The following is a 21,301-nucleotide window of genomic DNA, read 5'->3' on the forward strand; positions in this document are numbered from 1 at the left end:
GCCAGATATAGGTGACGGGGGGATGGAGGCAGCAAACCACCTTGCCGTATATGTACCTATGCAACAACCCTGCATGATCTGCACATGTACCCCAGAACCTAAGATATAATTTAAAAAAAAAAAAAAGATGTAGTTGATTTAAACTACTAGTCACAAACCTCAAGAATCATTTTTTTTTTTTACAAACAATACATTCATTTTTCCTTTGCATAACTCTCTCTAGGCCCCAAACTATCTTTCTAAATTCATCTCCCACTTTTTCTCATTCTTCTCCAGCTCTAGATGCCATGATCTGGTGTCTTCCTGTCTGTGTCTCATGCTTCTCCACCTGTCTTGCTCAGCTGATATGCTCTTTCCTTTAGCAGCCAGAAACTTAAATTCTGCCCAGCCTTCAAGAGCCTAGTCAGATACCTTCCTAGTGTCACAGCATTTCCTAATAACTTGGTCAGGAATAATCTCATCTGCCTGACAAACTGTAGGCCTTTCATTTCTTCCTGCTGCACCATCACTTTTTGCCTCACAGGATCTTTAGGGAATAACTGATTATGGAGGTAAGAGTGAAAACTCAAGAGCCATACAACGTGAGTTCAAATCCCACCAATATACTGGCTTTACTGTGGATCTTGGAAATACACTTTAACCTCTCTTAGATCCAATTTCGTCATTTTTCCAGTGAGATGACTATAGGGCCTGCTTTATAAAGTTGTAATTATCTAAGATTATACATATAAAACATATTGAAAAGTGTCTAATACCAAGAAAGTGCTCAAAACATACGCAACTACCAATACCTTAATTTTATTACTATTACCATCATTATTTGGAGTGGAAAGAGCTTCTACTAATAATAAAGTGACCCAGGAAGTTGCCTAATCTTTTCAGGTTTTTGTTTTCTTATCTGTACTAAAGCAAAGCTTCTGCACAGCAAAGGAAACAATCAATAAAGAGACAACCTGCAGAATGGGAGAAAATATTTGCAAACTACCTATCCAACGAGGGATTAATAACCAGAAATTATATAAGAAACTCAAACAACTCAATAGCAAAAAAACAAATAATTTGATTTAAAAATGGACAAATGATCTAAATAGAAGCTTCACAAAAGAATGCATATAAATGGCCAATAGGTATGTGAAAAAAAAATGTCCAGCATCACTAATAATCAGAGAAATGCAAATCAAAACCACAATGACATTAATTCACTCCAGTTAAAATGACTATTATCAAAAGGACAAAAAATAATAAATACTGGCAAAGACATAGAGAAAGGGGAATACTCATACACTATTGGTGGGAATGTAAATTAGCACAGCCACTGTAAAAAACAGTATGAAAGTTCCTCAAAAAACTAAAAATATATCTACCGCATGATCCTGCATTCCCACTGCTATGTATATATCTAAAACAAAAGAAAATTAGTGCATCAAAGAGATTATCTACATTCCCATGTTTATTGTAGCACTATTTACAATAGCCAAGGTAAGGAAGGAATCCAAGTATCTATCAGTGAATAAATGTATAAAAGAAAACACGCCATATATATAATTAATATATATATGGCAAATCTATGGCATATATGCACACAAATACATATATAAGTATATTAATATCTTATTTATATATGTAAATAACTTAGTGTATATTTCAAAATACCTAGGAGATTTGGAATGTTCCCGACACAACAAAATAATATTTGAGGTGACAAATATTCAAATTACCCTAGTTTGATCATTACACATTGTATGCATGTATCAAAATATCACCTGTACCCCATAAATATGTATAATTATATAATAGTAAAAACTTAAAAATTTTTGAAGTCATCACCAAAAAATTGTATTTGTCTTATTATTCATTATCTATTGCTGCATAACAAATTATCCCCAAACTTACTTCTTTGAAAAACATTTATTACCTTGTGAGTCCTATGGGTAAGGCATATAAGGTCTTGTGATTCAGAATTTATCACAAGGCTGCAATCAAGGTGTCCACAGAGCTGCAGGCATTTCAAGGATCAACTGGGGAAGGATCTGCTTCTCCATTCATGCTCTTGTTGCAGGCAGAATTTATTTTGTACAAGCTGTTGTTCTTGGCGTATCAGTTACATTCTGGCTGTTGGTCACAGGTGTGCTCAGCATCTTGACATGTGGGTCTCTTTCAAAGGCAGTTTACCACATTGCAGCTTGCTTCATTAAAGCAAGCAAATAAGAGAGCAAGAGCGAGACAGTGTAAGCAAGAGAAATGTCATAGTTTTCTGGAACCCAATCTCAGAAATGATATACTATCACTATTGTCCTACTCTGTTCATGGAAAGAGTCACTGAGTCAAGCCTAGCTTCAATGAAGGGAGATCATAAAAGGGTGTGAGTGCTATGTGATGGAGATCATTGGGTCATCTCAGAAGGCCTCCTACCACACCTCATAAAGTTACTGTAGAAATTAGATGGGATTAATGTGTCTGTAGTTCATTGTAGACTACCTAGGACACAGCAGATATGCCACAAATATGAATTTATTTTTCCCTCCTTAGTAGAATAAAAATCTTAGGAGTCAAAGATATAATCAGTGAGCCCTGCAGTACCTAAGCACTCTGCTAATGCAACTTCGTTCTCAACAACCACTAGAGGCACAAATGATACCGACATTACTGTTAACAATCTCTAATATTATCATCATTTTCAGAAGGGTCAACTTATTACCTTTCAGCAGTGACTCATTTACAGTACAAGAGTGTGGTAGGCAGAATAATGGTCCCCCAAAGAGGTCCTTACTCCAATCCCCAGAACTTGTGAATTAGTTAATTTACATAGGAAAATGTACATTGCACATGTCATTAAGTTAAGGTTCTTGCTGACATGGTTTATCCAGGTGGGTCCAATTTTATCACAAGAATCCTTTAAAAGCAGAGAAGTGTTCCTGGTTGTGGTCAGAGAATCAGATGTGATTATGATGATTAGAGAGATACAACGTTGCAGGCTTTGAAGATTGAAGAAAGGGGCCAAGAGCCAATGAATGTGGACAGTCTTCCAAACGGGAAAAGTCAAGAAAACAGATTCTAGCCTACACACTCCAGAAAAGACTGTTGCCCTGCTGACAACTTGATCTTAGGTTGGTGAGATTATTGTTGGACTTCTGATCTATAGAACAATAATAAAATAAATTTACATTTTTCCCCCTTTATTTTATTGCATTTTAGGTTTTGGGGTACATGTGAAGAACATGCAAGATTCTTGCATAGGTACACACCTGGCAGTGTGATTTGCTGCATTCCTCCCCATCACCTACATCTGGCATCTCTCCCGTTGCTATCTCTCCCCAGCTCCCCACTCCCAACCGTCCCTCCCCATTTCCCCCCAACTGACCCCAGTGTGTAGTGCTCCCCTCCCTGTGTCCATGTGTTCTCATTATTCAACACCCACCTATTTTAAGCAACTAAGTTTGTGGTAATTTAAGGGCAACAGAAAAATACTACAAAGGGAAAATACATTAAGTTTGTCCTGAGAGAAATCACACACAAGTACTCTCTAAATATTGAAGAAATATATATGATTATTATATAATGTACAATATTAAAAATCATTGAGTAAAACAACTTCTAGTTGAAAAACACCATTACAAAGTACAGAACTATGTTTTTTTAATTATTGGATTTCAAGACCATTACCTATCATCAAAAGCAATGAGAACATAAACTATTATGTTTTTATTTAACAAACACTTATAGAACAATTACTATGTGGTAGATATAACAGTGTCTAAAGTTATAGACACTTTATAAATATTACTCGTTTAGTTCTATTAACTTAAAAGACAGTTACTATTATCATCCTTCTTCCACAGACAAAGAACAGACACAATATTGATGAGCTTTTCCAAGCAAACTCCCCCAAGCTTGCAAGTGGCAGAGCCAGAATTCAAACTCAGATACTCTAGCTCCAGAGTATTTGAGTTGTGCTTCTTCTAAAATCATAACTGAATTGTATATAATAATGATAATGAAACCATATATATTCCCCAAACTTGTTTCACATATTCATTTTGATTTAAGCACGCTAAAAAATTGTATATAATCTGGATTATTTTTTCCCAAATCATTCATTGACCAATTATTTACTAAGTACCTCATATGCCACAGGCATAGAGGAAAAAGAGAAATGAATAAAACAATGAGTCTCCCCTTAAAGAATTCACAGATTAGTGACATAAGACAGATGACACAATAATATAATAATTTATATTATGAAATAATATAAATTCTTTCAAACAAAACCATCTCTTATGGCCCTATTCTCAATGAGTTCCTGATTTAGAAGGGAAAACAAGTATTTAAATGAACAACTGTGGGACACCTTATGAGTTACAGTAGAAGCATGTAGCTGGTGCCAAGAGGCACAGAAAAAAAAGAGGAATATTTGTAGTAACTGGCAGAGGGGACACCAAATGGTTTGAAGAAGGAGAGTGACACATAGAGTTTTGTAGTGTAGAGATCATTCCAGCAAGCAAAGAGGACATTGAGCCTGAAGGGCAGTGAGGCTGGAAGCCACCAATTTGTTAAGAGATCACTTAAAATGCAAGGATAATAACAGTTTGAATTAAGGCAACTGCAGGAAAGATTATTAGGAAAGAGAGTGAATTTGGAGTGGTATTAGCAGGCATTATGGACAGGGACCCAGGATATGTCATTGTCCATACCCCCACAATCCCCTCCACAACACATGGGTCTCCCTCAAAGAATAATAGCAAGTGAGAACAGTGAGAAGTTAGAATTGATGGCTGTATAAATATCCAGCAGAGGATTGGCAAGAGAGAGTCTCTGGAATGTGTGAAAAGTCCTGGTGTCCTTCTAGAGAGTTGAACATTAGCCTGCAGATACTAGGATCTAGACAAAGTGTTTAGAATGCATGATCAGGTAACACTGAAAGTACCATGGTTAGAAAGATAGATGCTAGACTGGAGTGAGAAGAAATCAGTCTGAGAAAAAAGATAGCACTGTAGTGCATTAAAGTTAAAATTTTAATTTTCAGTTTTTTGTTTCACAAGAAGAGACTGATATCTAAAGGAGACATTTCTTTTTATAATAAATACAGTTTTTAAAAGTTGAATTGTCATCATTAATTATAGCTAGCAATTGCTTGGAGTGCATAATAATGTTTCAGTCAATGATAGCCCACATATACAACAGTGGTCTCATAAGATTATAATACTATATTTTTACTGCACTTTTTCTATGTTTAGACATGTTTACATACACAAATACTTACCATAGTACTCAGTACAGTAACATGCTGTGCAGGTTTGTAGCATAGAAGCAAAAGGTTATACCGTATAGCCTAGGTGTATAGTAGACTACACCATCTAGTCTACTATATATATACTTGTTTAAGTATACTCTATGATGTTCACACAACAAAATAACCTAATGACACACTTCTCAAAACATATCCCTATCATCATGAAATCGAAGACTGTATGTAGAGGCAGTGTTCTAAGCACCTTACATATAGTATTTGTTTAATTCTCAAGTATTATTATTGGTTCAATTTAGTTTATTGTTAAGTCACAGAGAGGTTAAGTAACTTGCCCAGGGTCATTCAGTGAACAGGTAGGTAGAATTTGAATCCACAAAGTGATGTCAGAAGTTGAATTCATAGCCACGATCAACACATGTTTAGTTAAATACAGATATGTAGAAATTATTTTTATTATGTTGAGGTTCAGAGCATGCACAAACTCTGAAACCAGACTACCTAGGTTCAAATCACCATTTCGCCATTTAATAGCTGAAAGAAATTTGACAAGTTACTTCAGCCCTCAGTATCTGTTTCCTTATCTGCAAGCAGTAATAATAATAGTGTTTGCCTCCCAGGGTAGTTTTGAGGATTAAACGAGTGAATTCAGTAAAAGGGCGCAGAGAAGTACCTTGAGCCTATTACATAACCAATAAAATTCACCTATTATCAATATCATTATTCTAACATAAAGTATTGAGAACAGTGGTATGAAATACTGGATATACTGCATGGCCCCAATTGAGATCTAAGGTAGGAAGAATAATGGCTCCTAAATATATCCATTCCCCCATCCCTGTAACCTGTGAATGTTACATTATTATGGCAAAAGGGAATAGCAGATGTAATTAAAGTTATGAACCTTGAGAGGGGTAGATTCAGTCTAATCAATGGATTCTTAAAAGGCTGTAATTGGAGAGATACAACAATGGAAGAAGAGGAAGGAAATATTTAGAAGGATGAAGGGGTCTCAATCCACTGACACTGACTTTGAAGATGAAGATGGCCATAACCAAGGACCATGAGTGGCCTCTCAGCTGACAGCCAGCAAAGAAACAGAACAACAGCTACAACAGCAAGGGACAGAATTTGTCCAACAACTTGAATAAGCAAAAATTCAGATTCTTCCCTTAACCCTCTAGAAAGGAACACAGGCCTGTGGACACCTTAATTCTAGGCCTTTGAGAACCATGTTGGACTTCTGACTTACAGAACTGTAAGGTAATATATTGGTGGTGTTTTGAGCTTCTAACTTGGTTACAGAAATAGTATTAATAGTAAACTAATATAAGATCTATGCCTAACTTTTTCCTAAAAGAGTCAAACATACTGATTTACAAACTATGTAATATTCTAAAATAAATTTAACTTCTTAAAGTCAGCATTTTAAAACTAATTGGGGCATGAAGCAATGTCTTATACATTTCCACTATTAAATCATTAGAATCTAAAAGTTGCTAAAAGGCTAAAGAGGACATAATATAAAATATTTTCATCTTTTCTATGTATTTAAACACAAAAAGATTCAATTAAAATTTTTCTTTAGCTTCTCATAATGAACAAATTAACTTTGATTTTTTTTCCCCAATTTTTTTAAGTCCATAGCCAAGTTATAATATGAAGACTTTTTTTTTTTTTTTTGAGATGGAGTCTCGCTCTGTCACCAGGCAGAAGTGCAGCAGTGTGATCTCGGCTCACTGCAACCTCTGCCTTCCAGGTTCAAGCAATTCTGCCTCAGCCTCCTCAGTAGCTAGGATTACAGGTGCCCACCACGATGCCCGGCTGATTTTTGTATTTTTTTTTTTTTTTTTTTAGTAGAGATGGAGTTTCACCATGTTGGCCAGGATGGTCTCGATTTCCTGACTTCATGATCCGCCCACTTCGGCTTCCCAAAGTGCTGGGATTATAGGCGTGAGCCACCACTCCTGGCCACTAATAAAGACTCTTAACATGTCACTAGGAATATATAAATTCTAGGTTTAAAATAACTCATGTTTTGCATTTACAGAGGTAAGCACTTACTAGGAAGCAAAATATTCTATGCTGTGGTTATTATTTACTTATTCAATGTCTCTGAATCAATATGAATTAGTTCTCAGAGAGTAAGGGCCATGTCTGTTTTCTGTCTTCACATTTTTATCAACACTACCTAGCAAAACTCCCTGGCCTCAGCAAGCTTTTGTTAAGTAAATGAATGAAAAATAAATATATTTCTAAAGTATAAGAAACTGCAAATAAAGCTTCCCTGGAACCTCAGCTCACTAGCTCATGGGAAAACTAACAAGGTATACCGTATCTGCAGGTTAAACATTAAAATCTAGAATTGATTTTAAACATTTTCAACAGAATTTTAAGTGTTATACGTTTCCCCACATTCTTGAGATTCATTAAACATGTTTCAAGTTTCTTGATACCTTTAATATTTTCATTTGATACTGTGTGATGTTCACATGACCTACATAAGGCTCTATGAACCAGAACTTCTTTTCCGAAAATGTCCTTTATGTCAAGTCTTTGTGTGTATTTCCCCCCCACCTCAAAAATTAAGTGAAGCACAGTACATCTATAGGCTACCTGAGAGGTACAGCGTGGTTGCTTTTCTTCACAATTGCTAAATGAAAGGTGTACTCTTCTTCAACGAGATTTTCTTACTCTTAGAACTGCAGTATCTATTAGAAATATAATGGAAACCACATACATAATTTAAAATTTTCCAAAACATTCTCCTTTTGACATGTAATCAGTATAAAATTAATGAAATATTTTACACTTTTTCTTTTCAGACCATGCTTTAGAAATCTGGTGCATGTTCTACAGTTAGGGCAGAACTCAGTTCAGACTAGCCACTTTTCAGGTGTCCAGTGACTAATATATTGGACAGCTGTAGCTCTAGAAAATGCACTCCCAAACCCCTGTGAGCTACATACCCTACCCACTTACAGCTTCTACTCTTATTTCGTTTGTACCATTGTTGCACAATTTGGATAGCATTAGAGTTCATTAATAAATTTTCTTTTATCTGGCCATAATATTTCATAGGATGAGTTTAGCAAGTCTGCTCCACGGGTAGTTTCTGAAATAAAAATACAAGCAAAAAAAAAAAAAAAAAAAAACTTTTCTAATAACACCGTTTCTACAGGATAAACTCTCCCTCCAATGCCTAACAGAGCTTTTGTAGAAGTTGAGTGCTCCTTGGAGGGACGGGGAGTCGAGACTGGGGGCAAGAACTAAGAAGGTCTTAAACCCTACTCTGTGCTGGAATCCTAAGAGCCTGCGTTCATCCAAACCTTAGAACTCTCCAGAGAGACGCTGCCAACCATACCTCAGAACGAGAAGGCAATGGCGATCCTCAACGCCGGCTACACGTCACTGCCTGGTGAGCACTCTTCCCTCAGACCCCACTTCCAGAAACTCTGCCTTCATTCCCCAGGGGTCGGAGACCTGGCTGCTCGAGTTCCTAAGTGTTACCGGGGAGATCTGACGGCCTCTGGGGGCGGGAAACCTGAGGCCAGGCGCGGGCGGCTGGGAAGGCGAGAGCGCGTCCGGTCTGCTCTACGGGGTCTCCAGGGAGCGCTTTGCAGGGCAGATAACTGACGGGCCAGGCACCTGCCTTCCTGAGCCTGCAGAGATCAACAAGCTACCCTCCCTGTGCACACAGGCCCTGAGGACCAGTAGGTCTCCAAGAGCCGCGCAACTGCCCCAGGCCCGAAGCCGCCACCTGTCCAAGGGCTCCCTCCCAACCAGGCCATCCCTCAGCCCGTCCTCCTCCTACAGCGAATAAGGAGCCCCAGAGGTGCGGAGGCTTCTAGCCGCCACCCAGCGGCGCTTGTCGGAGGCTGTTGGCGGCGGCCACAGGCCGAGAAAACCCTGCCCTCACAAGCCCCGGCTTCCCATGGGCCCCTTGACACTTGTAGCCTCTTCACTTGCGGCCCCTGACCCGGGCCTGACTGGTTCGTGACTCTCCTGCCAATCAGAGACAGAGTTCCTCCTGGCAACCGACCAATCATCGTGCGCGGGTGTCCGCCTTGGCTTCTCGGCCCTTCGGCTCTTCGGCTTTTCTGCGTTCGGGATTGTTTGGCCATCTCTGGCCTTCCGCAGCGCTAAAGCGCAGTTCTAGTTGGTGTAACTTTTTTTTTTTTTCAGCCACTTCCGGCTCCTGCGTCGCTCCGGAAGCCCGCGAGTTCCGGAAGCCTTGGTAATCTGGATTCGGCTAGGAAAAGACAAGCTTTCCAGAGAATGTTTCAGAGAAAGTTACGTGGAGCGTGGGCGTTTCGCAGACTCCTAAGGTCAGTGTCTGCCCTAGAGAGCCGTAGTGCAAACCCGAGGTCATGTTTTCAGCTGGGAGGTCGTGGGGTTTCACGACCTTGTAATTGTCGCCCTTTGCATTTTTCCCTGTTTTTTGGCTTCCTGTCTTCCTGGAAGAGGTAAATCAAAGCCTATGAATTTAGGAAAAGGCAGTGAAGCAAACCTAAACTCCTGAAGATGTTTTTAGGATCGCGCCATTAAAAATAAACACACATAGCTGCAGTTGAGTTCCTTTGCATTCCTCGTAGTGACTAAAGAGAGGAACTTCGAAATATTTTTCTCCCACTTGGCGGTCGTGAAGATATTTACCTCTTATAAACGGCTTTACAAAGAATTCAGGATCCAAGCGTTACTTAATATCTGAAGGTTCATGTAAAGTGTTATATGTGGTACAAAAAATTTGAGTATGCTTATGTTTCTAACATTGTTGAAAGCGCACGTAAAAGCAGTTTGGTTTTTTTAAATGAGGGAAAAGATAATGAACAGTTTCTGATAAAATTGCTTGCGATAAATTAGTTATATTTCACACTGACTTTTGATAAGAAATCTGAATGAGAATCATTAACATTTTTTTCTGGGCTCTTAAATTAAAAATCGTTATTTATTTATTGAGGTTCCGTTTTACAAATTTCCCACATTCAGTGAAAGGGCTTTTGACAAAATGAGCAAGCTGTTGAACGTTCAAGTCTAACACATTCTGTTAAACTTCCATGATGCCCCATGGAAATACTTTATCTTGAAGTTTTCAGGCAATTACAACGATACTGGTGCTCTCGAAGCACCACAGCTTGTAGTCTGAACACCTTCCCCTACAAATGTTACCTTTACTTAATCCTGAACAGAATGAACTTGGGGTGACTGACTTGTTTTTAACTTATTTGATCTCACCTATATTATCAGTTACTTGTTTACAGAAAGATTACAGTTGAGTGATCTTGAGCCAGAAGGAGATTTGAAAGAAGTATTTACAAAGTCAAAAAAAAAAAAAAAAAAAAAAGAACTTCATATTTTCTTCTTAAAAAAAAAAAAGAGCTAATACTGGACTATTAGACTAAAGAATATTAGACTAAATCAAGAGAGTTGGGTTCTAGTCCTGACTCTGGTTGCCTTTGAAGAACTTTACCTCTTGACCATATTCTTCTCATTTTTTAGAAATTAGTGGTAGTACTCAGTCTGTGGTTTTAAAACTGTTTCATAGGAGAACTCCTGTAGAAATTTTCTGGAGCCATGCAGGGAGAGACAGAGCAAGCCGACCCTCAGGTTTATTAAAAAAGAGCAGCTGTTTATGTGTTCTGCTTGAGTAACAGGGTTTTTGTTAAGAATTTTACATTTGTATCTTAAACGAGATGATCTGCCTTTTCTTCTACCATTAAAATTTTGTTTTTTAAGGATAGTTATTGATTTGTATTCAGTGTGCATTTATTTATTACAGTTTTTAAAAATAATATATTCTCAGCTAATTTATTTCTAAAAGCTACAAACATGTCCATATTCTTTCAATTTATTTTATAAAAACAAATTTGAAATTTGACTTTTTTATTTATGATCAGAATCAGAATTATTATTTTCTCTTTATTATACCTTCTTCTTTTAGCCATAAAAGCTTTGCTTATATTTGTTGCACATAATGATTTTTGCCGTAAGGAGGAGAAGTATTTTTCATTTTACATGTTTGGTAGCTGAACATTAAAAATATTAGAAGGCTTGCTCATCATCACATCAGTAGCGAAGTTCTTGGCCCTGACTCCATGTTTTTCTCACAACATCAAGTAATTGTAAAGTTTCTTTCCCTCTTGCACCCATCCACGCGTTCAGATTCCTATAGCACAAGGAAAATGTGTGAATAAGCACAATCTTTATATCTGGCCAGAAGTTCTCTCTTAAATTACTTCATTTTTTACTCTGTTGATGATCTGAGTTGGACAACCCAGAAGCAAATTGGATGTTCTCTGTCTCTCTTTTCTGTGAAGTGATAGCAGTCTGTAAATACTTCATGTTCCTTTTCCATTCCTTTGGAATGTATAAGAAACCTCAGGAGAAAAGCCCTAAATTGCCCCATTTGCCCTATGTCTGTAATCCTGCTCTTTTAAACCTCACCCTGTGGTTTCTTTACATGGAAGTGGAGGCAAGGAAGGGATGTCTAGTTTTCTCTGCCCTTCCCTGTGTGTGATATTAATCTTCTCCCTAACATATTCCCATCTATACAATAAAAATATCCTGTTCTATGTTACTTCTTACTCTATTTAATATATTTTCTTTTTATCAGAGATCTCCCTTCTTACTGCCTGTCAATAAGATGAGATAAAATTCCATCCAAGTTATATTTTCTTTCTTCTTACTAATAAAACAAACACCAAGAACTTCAGAGTATATTTTGATTATGCCTAACTACTGTCCTTTTTTTTTTTTTTTTTTTTTTTTTTTTTTTTTTTTTTTTTTTTTTCTTTTTTTTTTTTTTTTTTTTTTTTTTTTTTTTTTTGAGACTGAGTCTCCCTCTGTTGCCCAGGCTAGAGTGCAGTGCCACAGTCTCAGCTCACTGCAGCTTCCGCCTCCCAAATTCAAGCAATTCTCCTGCTTCAGTAGCTGGATTACAGTTGCCTGCCACCATGCCCAGCTAATTTTTGTATTTCTAGTAGAGCTAGGGTTTCACCATGTTGGCCAGGCTGGTCTTGGACTCCTGACCTCAGGCAATCCACCCACCTCAGCCCACTGTCTTTTAGTGTTAGATGAATGAGTTGGCATTGCCTCTAACTGCATGTATGTTTATGAAATAGTTAATGTTCACACCTTGGGTTTTTCACTCATATATTCCCTTTGTTCAGATTCGACAGTCTGTTTGAATGGTCCTTTGACCACATATATAGAGGCAGCAAGAGGGAATATAGATAAGATACATCCAAAGCAATAAGGACAACTTTACCACTTTCCTTTAATTTCTTTTCCCATCTATAGTCATGACAGCTTGACTGGCAGTCTGGTCTTTTGAATGATTTTGAGGGGTGAAAAGATTTCCTTTGAGTTCTGTGGGATTAAATTTGATCCAAGCTTAGCAAATATCCATTCTATTAAGTGTATTTTGTGTATTCTACAGTTTTCCTAGTGTTTACTATAAATTTACTAATTGCCAGCTTGACTTTAGATGGGTTGTTAAATCTTCTCAAGCCTTAATTTTTGTCTTTTTAAAATGGAGGTGATAATACTGTATTTACTGTGTTGTGAGGATTAAATGAGATAAAGAATGTAAAGGAAATTTATAGTGCCTTGCACATAATATATATCACATGGTAGTTCCTCCTATTCCATTTATAATGGCTCTTTGTTCCTTTAGGGATTTTTCTGCATTCTCTTATACCATAAAATGTTCAATTAAATGTGTGTTTCAAAGATTTTCAAGTCATTTAGAATTCTTAAGCAATTAGATTCTAAAGCCCATTTTAAAATTTATAGAATATTTAAAGATCTAGCTGCTCATACATTTTATGTGTGTCTTGTTTGCTCATCCTTGCACTAGTATTTTTCCCATCGTTTATGCCTATGCCCTTAGTACTTGACCTCTTTAAGATAGTCGCATCTGTGTGACCTGTGGTAGCATCCTAAAGTGTTCATGTTTAACTTTTAGGCCCATCACCACATTGTCAGTATAGGAAACTGTTGTAGAGCTGGTTCTGCCACTTCTGGTCCTGGGATTTTACCCAAGTTAGCTAATCTCTGCGCCTCAATTTTCTTGTTTTAGAACAGACATAACAGAACCTCTTTATTAGTGTTGTAAAGATTAAATAATTTAAAATTTAAATTTGTATCTGGTAATTAGCTATAGGAGTCACTTGTTAGCGCTCAGTAACTGGTAAGTGATCTGTGTTTTCTCTGGTTGAAAATTAACAAATTCCTTGGGATTATCTTCCTTAGTGTTTCACTGTAACTCTCCATGAATACTGTCTCTGTCTCCCTTGTCCTGCTCTGATTTCTCTACTTTCCTTATGTTCTATATTACTCTTTTGCAATTGGAAATAGCTGTTCTTTTATTCTTTTTTTCTCCTTTCCTTTCCAAGATTCTCTAAAACAGTTTCTGTAAAGATTCTAGATAGGTAGGTAAACTTCTTACAGTTGCTTTTTTAAAAAAACCAATGAAGAGTATAGTGTAGTAAAATGACTTTCCTAGAGTCACACAATCTGTTAGTGAACTTGGGCTAGAATACAGAGCTAATGAGAGGCAGTTTAACTCTGCTTTCTCCATTATTCGCTCCAACATCTGTTTTTTATTTTCACAATAAGCATTCTCTTAAACTCAGAAGTATCAGGTTTCTGAAAGAAAAAAATGTAAGTGCCATGCTGTTATCTTAAAAATATAAAGGCAGGCCCAAGTATTGGAAATTCTTTTCTAAGGTTTTAAAAATGTATTTTATGCTAGTTTTAGATACTTGAATAAATATATTGTAGGTGGGATAAATAAAGCACTCAGTTGACTGTATAAGGCTAACTATAGTCTTGAGTTCTATTGAGTTCCCTCTTCTCTCCAAATGGGAAAAAAAAAGTTTTTTTCCCCTCTTCTAGGGCAAGTTACTTACCATTGTCCATATTTTTGAGAAATATGTGTGACTTTGAAGTTTATCTTTCAGATACATTTTAGAAATGTGTTGTCGTATACCCACTACCACTTCAAAAAGTAAAATTCTATTTAGATTTTGATGAGGCAGTCTTCATTGAAGTTAAAAGTAATTTAGAGGTCTATTAGACATAACACAGTTTTAAAATTTCACATATTTTTGCCATATCCAAATAAGCACAACTGGAATTTATAACATCAGATGTCTATAAACTATTAAAACTTAGTTTATGTATGATGAAATAGAGGAACAAGAAAGTAGTGACAAGTCTTAGCAAGTCTGTATCAGAAATGGGATTTGAACTTATAGTTGTTAGGCCTGTTCACAGTGCCAGAGGTCACAGTGTTCTAATGGGCTTCAGCCATATCCTTTTTTCTTTTGCCCATGTTTGAAATGTGTTCTGGGAATCAGTGTCCTGTTAAATCCCTCTTTGATGCATGTCCCATTTATTAGTATTGATTCTAATACAATGGACAGTAAATCTATCTGACTACACAAAGGAAATAAAATAGTAAGCTTTAGGTTCAAAACTTAAGATGTCTAGTCATAGAATTTTATTCATATAACCTCATAATATGAAATGCTAGTTTAACATTTTGAAAAAGAGAAAACAATGAAAGTGGGCTCATCCACTTTGATTGCTAGAACATTTAAGATAGTGTGGCAGTGACATTTTCATTCTAAAATTTAGTTCATTATTGTGGAGATGGAAAAGAATAGCCTGGCAGGGGGTGCATGAGTGAGTATGACACTGTAGAGATTACTTGAGAATCATGTTTCTGCTGACAAAGTTTACAGGACTGTAAATTTAAATGCAGAATTTTAATAGGCAGCGTGCATTGACAAATATGCCTAATGGTAATACATCTAATACTGAGAGTCTTGGAGCAGGTCAATAATAATGTGTATATTGATAGCAGCGATGTAGGAGATGTTACTTGGTATTATAGCTAAAATCCATGTTATCCCCTTAATCATAATTACATTAATATTGACAGGCCCTTGACAATACCCACATTATTATTGATAGATTTCTGTCAATAACATGTTTTTAAAGAAAATATATTCATTCATAATTTGTATTATACTCAATAAAACTATAAAATACATCCTGAAAAATTCCTTCTTCCTCAGTGAGTTACAGTCATTTGTTAGGTTTTGGAATATGATATAGATTGCAAATTTTTTATTGTGGGGTATGAAAAACAAAAGGAAAGCTTAAGTTATTTAAAGGATAAGGTTATATATTGCTGCTCTTAGTAAGTGAATTTTTAGTTATTTTTTTCTGTGAAAGAAAAGCACTGTGACATGTTTAGTGATAAAATGTCAGCAGGAGACCCTTTTAATAGTTTTTAGTACTAGATCATTTTGTCTTTTATTTATGTGACAAGTTAATCACACTAACCCTAGTAGATGCTGTACTTTTTATCTGGTCTTGATTTTGCTGTAAGCATCTTTTTCACGTAGCCTTAACACAGTAGAATACTTCACTAAATACTAAGATTATTTACTGCCAATTATAATTTATTTACATATTTTTATATATCTCTTTGCATAGCCAATAAATGTAGCTCACCTCTCCCCTGGGTTAGCATTTTGGAATCTTAAAGATAGTATAGTTCGAGAGTTGAAGGAGTGGGTGACTGGTAGGATTGTGTATGAAAAGGAAGAATAGGAAAAAGCATTGTTTGTTTTGGTATTTTGGAAAAATCAGTTTATTAAATTTAATGCTAGTTGTTTCAATTCAAAGCAATTCCAACTTTTTAATAAAAGGACTTAGCTTGTAATTTTTAAAAAATATTCAAGTTTGAGCTAACATTTATAAAACTAAATACTGTTCTACAATAACCAATCATATAGTAATCGTTAAAGCTACTAAAATTCTTGAAAGTAAAGTCAAAATAGACTTGCCAATGGTTGGGCATGCGTATTGGCAATACATGTAACAGAAGTCAGGAAAGTACTAGTTTACTGAAAGCATTGGGAATTTTTGACCCAAAAATGTGAAAGGATACTATAATCTTCCTCTTGATTTCCATGGTTTTTAAGTAAGTTAAATTACTTTGACTTTTCCAGTAAGTTGTTAGCATCATAGGCCCCTGAATTGTTGCAGGAATCCTATAAATCTGGTCTCCCAGAATGGCAGTTTTTCTTTTCTTCAGTTTTATTGAACTCTGCCATCAGATTAATCTTTTGAAATTTATATCCCATTATGTCTCTTCTCGTCAATGATTATTCATGCCTACAGAATCAATACAATTTCCTTAAACAAGTTCTTTGTCCAGTGTGGCTAGGTTGACACTTCAGCCAGTCTCTCCTGCCACCCTGCTCTTCGTAGCAGATGGCTTGCCTGTTTGCTTCCAGATAATGGATGCTGCCACTTTAACATGGGTTAAATAACCAAGGATGCAGCTCATACCGCAGCCCATCTCTCTATGTCCCAGCCAGGCTATGGCCAGGAGCTTGCACATTTCTAGGCTTTCACACAACTTGTTACCTTGCCTCACATACCATTTTCCTCTTTGCTACCTGGGAGGTTTTGTGATCCTTTATAATTTTTTTATGTTTTAGGATTCATTCTCCACTTCAGAGATCAATGGCCTGTCCTGATTACAGTAACATCCTATTTTTTTTAAATACTTGAATAAAAGGAAGTTAACTGACAGTTAAGTATTTATATTGAATCTCTGGTACCTAGGAGAATACCTTGTATTTGGTAGGTGTCCAATCTATATTGGTTACATTGAGTAACCATTTGTCAGAGAATTAGAATTCACTAAAACACAAACTGCTTACGCTATATTGGGAATAATTTTTTATGTGATTTAAAGTCATTTATGGCATTTGTGCTTCATACCTATTATAACAAATCTTATTGTACTGCTGTAGAGGGAAGAAGATTCCATAATTGGGCTAATTGAACTTCTGATTATTTTGATTTCATCATTTTCTTCTACTCCTTGGCTGCCCTTCTCTAAAGACAATATTCTAGAGTGGCTGTACCTGCCAGAAAGGGACGGATGGGGTGGGAGTACAGATGAGGAAGAACTGAATGTAATATGCTGGTGATGGACACAAGTTTGGGTGCTTGTCTTCTGACTGCCTGTACCATGTTCTGTGCAGCAAAGCACCCTAGGGTCAAATTTTAAAAATGTGCACTCAAAACATTTCTTTATGTCAAGATAACAGACACAACTATGTTGATAGGGGCTAAATAATCATGGGAGCAGGTCGTGTGGGAACCCATCTCTTTTCTCAATCCCCACTGTGTCATATCCTTTCAGACAAGGTGCAAGTTAAGGGGGGTAACTCCTGCCTGGCCCCTCCCACATGTACACATAAGGGTGACATCATGTTTGTGGTTTAACTGCCACAATTTCTGTTGATGTCGTCAGTATTTCCTGGAATAAAAAGAAATTGATACAGGTTGACTGAGGCATTACTATGAGTAAGAGTGAAGGTTTCAGTCTTTTGAGATGAGATTTGCCAAAATTAGTTTGGGGCCTTTTATTTTTCATGGCCATCCCTAGCCAAAGCAACAATAATGCAATAAATAATACTGCTTTGTGGCTTCCAAACCACTTTCATAACATTATCTGGTTTAATCTCAACAACTTTGTGAGGTAGCTGTGATTTCCAACTTTTAGGAGAAGAATCCGAGGCTAATGAAGTTTTTTAAGATCACATAGCAAGTAAGTGACAGAACTAGAACTTGAGCTCAGGCCTGTTTGATTTTAAATCTGCTTTTTCCACTGTATCGCAGATGCCTAAAGAAGAATGTAGAGCATGGGAGAAGTATTCCACTTTAATGAACTATGATGTATAATAGACAGTGTCTGTTCTATGTTTACAACTAAAGGAAGTCACAAAAATGACTAAAATGTTGGAAAATAAAACCTAAAACAAAAAATAGAGAAATTATTCATCTGGAGGAGCAAAGGCTGAAGAACAGTTTAATAATAGTCTTTTGGTCTGTTAAAGAGTCTTAACGTAGGGAGGAGAGCAAGCCCAGCTGTTCCTAATCTGCACTGAGGCCAGGCCTGGGGAGAAAAAGAAGAAAAAAATGTTAAACTGTAACAGAAGGGATAAGAAAGAATTTTTTGATAATAGGTATTGTTAAATATTATATTGGTTGAAGACTGTTTTAGGTCTCCTTTTCTGGCAGTCATTAAAAATTACTATTTTTACTGAATGTTTTTAAGTGTGATTCCTCCAAAAACAAGAAATTTGAAATAGATGATTCTTTTGAGAAACCACTCCCTTTGATCATTTTCTCACTAAATATCACTAAGGAACCTGAGGAAGAGATGCAGTTATGCATTGCTTATCAAGGGGGTACATTCTGAGAAATGCATAGTTTCATGATTTCATCATTGTGCAAACATCATAGAGTCTACTTACACACACCTATTTGGTATAGCCTAGTTCACACCTCCTTATATTTTACTGTGCTTTCTTCTGGTTTGAAGATACTGCTTTTACAAATTAAAGGTTTGTAGCAAACCTGAGTCAAGTCTGTCTGCACAATTTTTTTTCAACAGTGTGTACCCAACTTTGTGTCTGTATATAACATTCAGGCAATTCTAGTTCTTGCAATATTTCAGAGTTTTTTTTTATTATATTCTTAATGGTGACCTGTGATCAGTGATCTTTTATATTACTATTGTAATTGTTCTGGGGATCACAAACTATATCCATATAAGACGGTGAACTTAATAAATATTCTGGAGCACCAAGAATTGTATCCATATAAGATGGTGAATTTAATAAGTATTCTGTGTTCTGCCTGTTCTGCCGACTTACCTATTCCCTGAGACACAATGGTAAAATTAGACCGATTAAAATAATCCTACAATGGCTTCTAAGTGTTCAAGTGAAAGGAAGGGTTGTACCTCTCTAACTTTAAATCAAAATCTAGAAATGGTAAAGCTTAGTGAGGAAGCCATGTCAGAAACCAAGATAGGCCAAAAGCTAGACCTCTTATACCAAACAGCCAAGTTGTGAATGCAAAGGAAAAGTTCTTGAAGGAAATTAAAAGTGCTACTCCAGGGAACACATGAGTTAAAGAAAGTGAACGGCCTTATTGCTGATAGGGAGAAAGTTTTAGTGGTCTGGGTAGACGATCAAACCAGCCACAAAATTCCCTTAAGCCAAAGCCTAATCCAGAGCAAGTTCCTAACTCTCTTCAGTTCTTTATGACAGAGAGGTGAGGAAGCTGCAGAGGAAAAGGTGGAAGCTAGCAGAGGTTGGTTCATGAGATTTAAGGAAATAACCAGCTTTTATAATATAAACATGCAAGATAAAGCAGCAAATGCTGAGATAGGAGCTGCAGCAAGTTATCCAGAAGCTCTAGCTAAATAATTGATGAAGGTGGCTACATGAAACAAGTTTTCAGCTGGACCAGTGGCTCACTCCTGTATTCCCAGCACTTTGGGAGTCCGAGGCAGGAGGATCACTTGAGGCCAGGAGCTATACTAGACAGTATATTTTCAAGGTACACAAAAGCCTTATATTGGAAGAAAATACTACGTATCACTTTGATAGCGAGATAGAAGCCAATATGTGGCTACAAAAGACAGGCTGACTTTCCTGTTGGGGGCTAATGTAACTAGTGACTTTAAGTTGAAGGCAATGCTTATTTCTATTGTAAAAATTTGAAAACCCTTAAGTATTACACTATACCTACTCTGCCTCTGTGCAGAGAAAAGAAAAACAAAGCCTAGATGACAGCACATCTGTTTATAGCATGGTTTACTGAATAAGCACACAGTTGAGACCTGCTAAAAAAATATATATTTCAAAATACTACTGCTCATTTATGTGCACCTTAGTCACCCAAGAGCTCTGATGAAGATGTAGAAGGAAGTTAATGTTCTGATTCCTGCTATCACAGCATCCATTCTGCAGCCTATGGATCAAGGAGTAATTTTGACTTTTTCATCTTATTTTTTAAGAACTACATTTCATAAGGCTATAGCTGCCTGCCAACAGCAGTTTCTCTAATGGATCTGGGCAAAGTAAATCGAAAACCTTCTGGAAAGGATTCACCTTTCTGTGTACCATTAAGAACATGATTCATGAGAAAGGGTCAACATATCAACATGAACAGTAGCTTGTAAGAAGTTGATTCTAACCATTGTGGATGTCTTTGAGGGGTTCAAGACTTCAGTGGAGGAAATAACTACAGAAGTGGTGGAAATAGCAAGATAACTAGAATTAGAGTGGCGCCTGAAGATGTGACTGATTTGCTACAACTCATAATAGAACTTGAATGGATAAAGAGTTGCTTCCTCCACCTTGTTTTTTGAGATGACGGTCTTGCTCTGTCACTCATGCTGGTGTACAATAGCACAGTCAGCTCACTGCAGCCTCTCAATCTCCTGGGCTCAAGCAACCCTCCTGCCTCAGCCTCCTCTTAGTAGCTAGGACTACAGGTGCATGCCAGCACTCCTGGCTGTTTTTATTTTTTATAGAGATAGTGTCTCCCTATGTTGCCCGGCAGTCCTCCCTTGGCCTCCCAAAGGGCTGGAATTACAGGCATGAGCCACTGCATCCAGTGAGTTGCTTCTTATGGATAAGCAAAGAAATTGGTTTCTTGAGTTGGAGTCTATACCTGAGGAAATGCTGTAAACATTGGTGAAAAGACAGCAAAGGATTTAGAATACCCTAAAAATTGATAAAGCAATGGCAGAGTTTGAGACTGTTGAATCAGTTTTGAAAGAATTTTTACCATGGGTAAAAGCTATGAGAAAGCTTCACATGCTACAGAGAAATCTTTCATGAAATGAAAAGTCAATCCATGTGGCAAACTTTGTTACTGTCTTAAGATATTGCCACAACCACCCCAGTCTTCAGCAGTCATCACCCTGATCAGTCAGCAGGCATCAGCATCAAGGCAAGACCCTCCACTATCAAAAAGATTTTAACTCACTGAAGGCTCAGATGGTTGTTAGCATTTTTAGCAATCAAGTGATTTTTAATTAAGATATGTATATTGTTGGCCGGGCGCGGTGGCTCAAGCCTGTAGTCTCAGCACTTTGGGAGGCTGAAGCTGGAGGATCATGAGGTCAAGAGATCAAGACCATCCTGGCCAACATGGTGAAAC

The 21,301-nt window shown here is 36.9% G+C and overlaps 1 protein-coding gene across 4 annotated transcripts in view; it reads left to right on the plus strand.

The window, feature by feature from the left end:
- Positions 1 to 8,574: 8,574 nt before the first annotated feature.
- PEX2 (peroxisomal biogenesis factor 2) overlaps positions 8,575 to 21,301 on the plus strand; it is an 18,727-nt gene continuing 6,000 nt past the window's right edge. For 2 of the 4 annotated variants that reach the window (XM_017521885.2, XM_017521889.2), the window contains exon 1: positions 9,361 to 9,573. The gene's annotated coding sequence lies outside the window, so the exon portion shown is untranslated. Of the gene's footprint in view, positions 8,664 to 9,360; positions 9,574 to 21,301 lie in introns of those variants that run through there. The other 2 variants (XM_037736090.1, XM_017521887.2) reach the window with 2 other exon arrangements.

This window comes from Cebus imitator, unplaced genomic scaffold (assembly GCF_001604975.1).
Source record: "Cebus imitator isolate Cc_AM_T3 unplaced genomic scaffold, Cebus_imitator-1.0 Scaffold22, whole genome shotgun sequence".
Classification (NCBI taxonomy): domain Eukaryota; kingdom Metazoa; phylum Chordata; class Mammalia; order Primates; family Cebidae; genus Cebus; species Cebus imitator.